Genomic DNA, 6,149 nt, shown 5'->3' on the forward strand with positions numbered 1-6,149 from the left:
TTTTTTTTTTTTTTTTTTTCAGTTAAAATGAGGTGGTTTCTAGTGGTGAAGGATATGCAAGGTTGAGGTTGGAGATGGCTAACAAAATGGATGTGGACTGGAAGTAAATGCTGTAATTATATTGGCTTTAAGGATTGTTTTAAACCTTAGGAAGAAAGGAAGGTATTGAGAACGTTTTTTGTTTGTTTGTTTGTTTTAATAGAAACTGTAGATAGCATGCCTCTAAATAGTTTCAAGTCAGTTTCCTTGAAAAGTATACTGCCTCCTTTCCTTCCTCATATCCTTGTTAGGTTTTGCTTAAAAATAATGTGAGGGGCCAAAAAAGCTTTTAAAGCTGATTTCCTTCAGTTTGTAATTCCTTGCCAGGAGCTAGAGGTCTGATTGTCCATGCCCTCTTCAGTCTCCTGGCTATTTATGAAAATATAACATAACACAAAGTGCACGTGCCACTCCCCCCAACACACACACACACACACACACACACACACACACACACACACACGCACACAGGGAGAGTGTTTCAGAGCCTAATGCAAGACAGGACCACAGAAAAATATGTTCACATTAATTTAATTGCACTAAAACTGGAAGTATTCAGAGGAATAATAAATCCTATTAGATTATTTTTTTGTCCTCAGAGAGAGGTGCCTGCCAATCAAGAGCCATTTACTTAGAGGGTTAAGTCATACGTTGCAATTGGGCCTGCTAGAAACAGGACCTGGATCTCAAGCACCAGACAAAATCTGTCCATGGAGGCTGGAAATGCTGAGGTGAAATCACAGGACTTTTGTGTTCTGTGCTTTTCAAGTGAACATAAATAATTCAACAGCTGTGTTTCAGTCCAGTGGAATCCCCCAAATATTCATCCACTCCACAACTCATTTAAAGAGGCACACACCCAAGCAATTAGTGAATTACCCATTTCAGCTTGTGTAGCCAGGTGCCAAGAGGTGGTCTTATGCAGATGTCAGGTGATTACTTAACATGTTGAGTTGAGGCAAAAATCTAGTTTCTCTTCTTGCTGATCTTATGACTTTTTCTCTGTTAATCAAAAGATCCCAGAAAGTTGTATGAATCACCAAGGCACTGGAAAACATCAGTACAACACATGTTGAATCCAAAGTGCCCAAGGTCTAAATTATTTTCTAGTAATGGTGTTTCCACCTAGTTTAACACATTAAAGCGTAACTTAGCAGTCTTCCAATAAGTCTAATCTGAGATGAGAGAGAGAGCAGGAGAGAGCAAGAGAGAGCGAGGGCAAGAGAAAGAGAGAGAGAGAGAGAGAGAGAGAGAGAGAGAGAGAGAGAACCATTCTCTTTATTCAAATCCAAAGGGTTTCATTTACCATCTATTAGAAGGAGAATTGACTTTCATATTCCTTGGAGTTCTACTCAAGCCAACTAGAAGGAAGGTTAAAGACTCACTCATTTAGGTTGGGTACAGTGGCTCACACCTATAATCCCAGCACTTTGGGAGGCAGAGGCAGGAGGATCGCTTAAGGCCAGGAGTTCAAGATTAGCGTGGCCAACATGGTGAACCCCGTCTCTACTAAAATACAAAAATTAGCCTGATGTTGTGGTGCACACCTGTAGTCCCAGCTACTCTGGAGCCTGAGGCATGAGAATTGCTTGAACCCAGGAGGCAGAGGTTGCAGTGAGCCAAGATCGCACCACCGCACTCCAACCTCAGTGAGGGAGCCAGACTCTGTCTCAAAAAAACAAACAAACAGAAACAAGTCATTCCATAAACATTTTGGGGGGTACCTACAACATTTCAGTCATTACAAGTTGCTGATGGAACAAGACAAATACAGCACTTGGCCTCATAGTCTAGACTCTGCATTGTTCACCCAGTAGAGGGCTAGATTCAAATTATCCACAAGGAATTGCAACAAAATGAGGTATGCACTAAAAAGGTGACCAGGGAAATATAGGGTCTGGGAATGCCATATGAAGAACATTTGAAAGAAATTGGGAAGTTTAGGGATGTTGTAGATATTATTCTCTGTGGTTCAAGAGGGTATATCCAAGACAAAAAGGTGGTGGATGTCAGTTCAATATAGAAATGGTATAACATCTAGAGCCATCCCAGAACAGAAAATACTGCTTTGAAAGGTGGCAAGAGCTCTATTCCTGTGTTTAGGTAGCCACCATTTCAGACATCACTACTCAGTGGTCTTGTGGAGAGATTTTTATTTTTCAAGTCTCACTCTCTCACCTAGGCTAGAGTGCAGTGGCACAATCATAGCTCACTGTAACCTTGAACTCCTGGGCTCAAGCCATCTTCCCATTTCAGCCTCCCAAAGGGCTGGGATTATAGGCACGAGCCACTGCAACCAGTCAATGTGGAGACATCTTTTCATTAGGCAAATGTTTGTATCAGATGATGTCTAATGAACCTTCCAATTTTATGATTCTACAGTTCTACACACCTGATGGCCAGTGACTACAGAAGCTACCAACTCCATTAAGTGATTCATTCTTCAGCCTGAACATCCTAAATCCAGTCAAGCAGAGGACTTGGAGAGACTCTCTGTTCCAGGTGGAACAATGCAATATAGCAATAGAAACTGCTCTATTTTCTTACCTTCTTCTTGCCACAGATTCACCCTTAAAGATCATCTCTCTGGAGAGATGGTCACTGACCAACAGTTTTATGGAAGGGGTTTTCAAAGTTGAATAGTAATTTGTTCAAAGATACATAGCTTTTGGTGGCAGAGACCAAACAATAAGTTCCTCTGTTTGAGTTCAGTTCCTTGTCTATGACAGACAGAATGTAAATGATAGACTTTGCATCATGTTCTGAAGAGCAAAAGGACAGGAATATTTTACTGTGTCTGAGTCACATGCTGAACCTTTGACATGGATTCATTTAGTCCAAATTCCAGTACTTATTTAATTCTAGAGTGTTCCAGCTGCAGTTTTTGGAGTTGCCTAGCTAAAAGATTCTGAACAGAAAACTCCTAGACTTATTTCCCTACATGTGCAACTCCTCTTTTTCCTCCTTTCTTCCAACTCAAACTTTGAGATTCCATAACTATTTACATAATCAGACACTTTGTTTCAGAAACAGTACAACTAATGTCTTTATGAAGAAAAACCTTGCAAATGCTCAAAACCCCAAAACGTTGTTCAAATCTCTATTCGTGCGCTCTTTTTATTAATGAAAAGAACAATTAAAGAGATTTAAGGGGGAAGATCTGGCACACAATGCCCTTAACCACCTTTCAGGGTGTTTTCTTTGGAGAATATGATTACAGCTGTTCAAACTTTAAATTATTTACATTGAGCAAAACTTTAATTTTAAAAGTCATATGACTTTATATAAACTAAAAAATGGCAAAGAATCAAAACTTGGCATTTTTCACGGACACATATTGCCCATGGGCTGTAGCCCCTGAAGGGTGCTTGCTGGGGCCTTGGGTTAGTGGGAAATGATAAACGAAGACTGAAGAATGAGAATTTTGCCTGGTGAGTCATATTGGGTTGCAGCTGAGTTTGAAAACAGCAGGTCATCATCAGAAAGGTTTATGTGAAATCTAATGAATCAGAAAGAGAAAGCGAGGGGAAATGGTTTCTTTTCATACAGGGCCAGATTCTCATCTGATGTAAGTCTTGGAGAATTAGCCAACATATGGAAATTATCCCCATGCGGTCATATGGGATAGCAGTATGAGGAAGCACTGAAGGAACAGGAATATTTAGCTTTGCAAAGAGAAGATCTGGGTGGAACAGATCCCTCTTTTCAAATATTTGGAAGGTTAGCATGTTGAGAAGGGAATATTGTGTGTTGCTCTCAAGGGCAACACAGAGTCAATGGGTAGACATTGGAAAGACAGGCTGTGGTTTAATATTCTCTTGTCTCCCAGTAGGGCCTCAGAGCATGGCTGTTTACTCACAGCAAGACAGGCTTCTGTGGTGGGACAGAAAACTGTTTGTGGAGCCTCCCCCTGGCAACTGGGATGGGAGTTGAGGAGACTGACCCAGCTCTTGGACTGACAGTAGAGTTTCAGCCTACCAGGCATGGCTTGACTCAAAAGGCAATGTCCATATGCAGTTTAGGCAAACAGGCAGCATGGAGGAATGGAAGGCACCCAGGCTTTAGAGTTAGGAAGGTCTAAGCTGAAACCCTGGCCCTGTCATTTATTGTCTATGTAAACTTGGGAGAGTTTCTTGGCTTCTCTGAGCTGCAGTTTCCTGATCTGTACAATGGGGATAACCTCACCTGTCCTAATGGACATCCGTTGTTTCTTTCTACTCAGCATTTCCTCTTCCTGCTTTAGTAGAAGCACTTTGATTTCTCCCAAGTCAGATAGAGCCTCAGTGTCAATCAAGGTGACCTATCTACCATGGACAGTCAAGCTTTGCCGCCCTGGGATTTTAATCTTGAGCAGAGTGACCCCAGTATGAAAAGTAGTTGAAGGTTATTCCTTATGAGGATGGCATTATAAAGAGGTGTCCATCAGTTCCACCAGTTCCTGTGGCCTGAATTTCCTGAGTTACCAATTTGCTGCCTCCTTCTTGGGGCCTAGTTGTTCAGCTTCTTTTATTCTATGAGCATCCTAATTTTCTTCTGATAGATTGTGTTTTTGCTTAAGCTAGCTGAATCAATTTCTGTGATTTGCAAAAACAAAATAACTGTGTCTATATTCCTACTTTAATAGGGTCACTGGGAGGATTAAATGAGAAAACATACATAAGCTTCTGATATAACCCCAATGTCTGGCACATAATGTGTGCTCTTTAGTGGTGGCTTTTTTGACTATTGGGTACTGTGGGCCCAAGATGAGGGGAGAACAGTTCTAACAGGTAGATTCTGAAGTTCAGGTAGACACATCATCTGGGATATCTATTCTTAAATATTAGGCCCCAGCAACTCTCTGCTGTAAAGAACTTGTTAACCACTAAAGTTGGCCTGACCATGAGATTGGGTGGGACTTCCTAGCTCTGGAAGCAATCAAGCTTAGATTCAAGGCCCTCATCAGAAGGCCATAGAGAGGCTCTCATATTGGGACTGAGGCCTTTATGGTCTCTTCCAACTCTCTGTGATTCCAGGTAATGGATACTCCAACTGCAGTAAGCTAGTGTGCAGGGATGGGAGCCTCAGGTCACCCTAGAAGCCAGGAAATACTTCTAAGTTCTGATTTTACTTGATCCCTTGTCATTTGGCACTATTAATCATCTCTCCTTCCTAGGTTTCCTGTGCTACCCCTCCTTGCTGATTTTCCTCCTATCTCGTTGACAGTGCCTTTTCATGTAATGATCCCTCTGCTCTTAATGCCTTTCTTTACTTCAGCCATCAGGCTAACTCCTATTTGTCTTTCAAGATTCAGCTTAAGGCCTCCATCTATTCTGAAGCCTTCCATCTCACCCTCGTCACCCCAGCCTCCCTTCCTCCTCCTCTTCCCAGTGTGCTTCAGTACCCTCTGTTCCATTAGTTAGCACAGCAGGTTTTCATAACTAATTCCATGCCCCTCACCCTCCATCTTACCTGTAGGAAAAAGACCTTACACTATACTTTTGGGTCTTATTTGGGGTGTGTGTGTGTGTGTGCGCGCGTGTGTGTGTTGGATGTCTTTTTCTTTTTTTTTTGAAACAGGGTCGCATTTTGTCACCCAGGCTGGAGTGCAGTGGCATGATCTTGGCTCACTACAGCTTGACCTCCCAGGCTCAAGCAATCTGCTCACTTCAGCCTCTCAAGTAGCTGGGACTACAGGCATACACCTCCACACTCCACTAATTTTTGTTTTGTTTTGCTTTGTTTTGTTTTTTGGAGAGATATGCTTTTCCATGTTGCTCAGTCTGGTCTTGAACTCCTAACCTCAAGTGATACACTCTCCTTGGCCTCCCAAAGTGCTGGGATTACAGGTGTGTGCCACCATGCCCAGCACCAGTTATTCTTATAGTTGGAAACCAAATTAATGCAAATGTTCCCAAATAGGGCAGATCAAAAACTTTTTAACTATTCCAAGTTACCTGACTTTACTACCAAGGAATATAGTCAGGACCTAGATAGTGATTCAACCTGAGAGGCTAGTGAGAAGACAGATGAACCAGATTGACTGAATATTTCAGGCTGGCACCTTAGTTTCCTGTCCTAGATATCTCCATCTCTAGATAATTTTCAACATGTTTTCCCCAGAATCAGAG

The sequence above is a fragment of the Rhinopithecus bieti genome, unplaced genomic scaffold, assembly GCF_001698545.2.
Source record: "Rhinopithecus bieti isolate Rb0 unplaced genomic scaffold, ASM169854v2 scaffold_26425, whole genome shotgun sequence".
Taxonomy (NCBI): Eukaryota; Metazoa; Chordata; class Mammalia; order Primates; family Cercopithecidae; genus Rhinopithecus; species Rhinopithecus bieti.